Consider the following 1,393-nt stretch of genomic DNA (forward strand, 5'->3'; position numbering starts at 1 on the left):
GCTGCAGGCAGCTACTGTTGCCCAGAAATCACTTGAAGCTGTTCTCTGAAAAGATGAACTACAGCACTGTTGACTTCTTCAGCTCTCTGATGGGTGTCATTGAACTGTTGTTGACAGGGGGAAATATGTAAACCCTTTATCATAGCACTCTGTGCACTCTTGCTCCGTTTGAGTCTTGTTCCCAATTTACAGAAACAGTTTGTCCTGCATGTAGACATTGTGTGTTGCTGTTGATTGTTGCTTAATTAAATGTGTTTAAATATGCAATTATTTTTCCACCTACTTGTGTTTACATAATAATTATTTCTATGTTTTTACCTGTCTTCATTCAGCTGCATGTCTATTTCTGTCTTCCTGAAAATGCTGTGTATGTGTAAATACAGTGAGAGTCACTAATAGCCTGAGTCAAATGACTTGTTGACATTCACATACGTGTCCACTAAAGCTGATTCTGACTCTAAGTAGGTGTTGTCTGTAGGTTCAGGGTGTGCACTCAGGAGAGAAGTAGCGTAGACTTGTTGACTTGCCCAAAAGAACAGGTGACAAGAGTTGACAAGTGCCAATGGTGCGAAACGCACGTTAAAAACTAAGGCCAGTGATGCTCACCAGCGATGGCTGGACATTGACCAGCTGCCAGCCCCTGGGTTGGTGTGTCAGAGCCCTAACATGTGGCTGTACATCTGATTAGTAGTCTTTCTATGAAAACACATATGACTTCAAGACCAGCATGTGTGAAAGTGTTATTGAAAAAATAAATAGACAAATTTCCTTCACAGCTGGGACTTTAATGTACAATGATATATCATAAATTCATCAATGATAGATTATAAATTCATCAAATTCTCCTTCACATCAGAGGAGTGCGGTGAAGCTGCAGTGGGCTGCTGTTCCCCAGAAATGACTTTAACTGTTCTCTGAAATGATGGACTACAGCACAGTTGAATTCTTCAGTGATGTATTCTCTGATGGGCGTCATTGAACTCTTGTTGACCATTTCTTTCCACTGCTCCTGTAATTTTTCACAAACTTTGTGGTGTACTGCTGGCAGAAAAGTCAAAGAACCAATAGCCTGCTTTCCCCGGTCCAAATGATCGCCACGCAGACCAAATAAAGTTTCTGCCAGGTTCACAAGTTTTTTTCGAGCAGATGTAATGCCCCTGCGGAGTGTGTTCTTATCCGTGTCTTTAACATGTGACAGAGTGTTGCTGATATCACTCTTGTTGAAAATGTCCCTCAGATTCTTAGGATCTAGTTTGAAATGGACGTCCTTGCATTTCACAATATGTGAATGAAAAGGACTGTCGGGACATGAGATGGTAGAATGGTTGAGATATTTAAAATAATTTGGACCACTTAGTCCCCAAAACTTTGTAAATGCCACATCAGTACAAAC

The 1,393-nt window shown here is 40.8% G+C and overlaps 2 protein-coding genes across 3 annotated transcripts in view; one reads left to right on the forward strand and one right to left on the reverse strand.

The window, feature by feature from the left end:
• LOC126388928 (uncharacterized) overlaps positions 1-1,393 on the reverse strand; it is a 22,080-nt gene that overhangs the window by 8,530 nt on the left and 12,157 nt on the right. The window lies entirely within an intron of this gene.
• Positions 1-1,393, forward strand: part of LOC126388927 (uncharacterized) — a 34,389-nt gene that overhangs the window by 3,790 nt on the left and 29,206 nt on the right. The window lies entirely within an intron of this gene.

The sequence above is a fragment of the Epinephelus moara genome, chromosome 4 (genome assembly GCF_006386435.1).
Source record: "Epinephelus moara isolate mb chromosome 4, YSFRI_EMoa_1.0, whole genome shotgun sequence".
NCBI lineage: Eukaryota > Metazoa > Chordata > Actinopteri > Perciformes > Serranidae > Epinephelus > Epinephelus moara.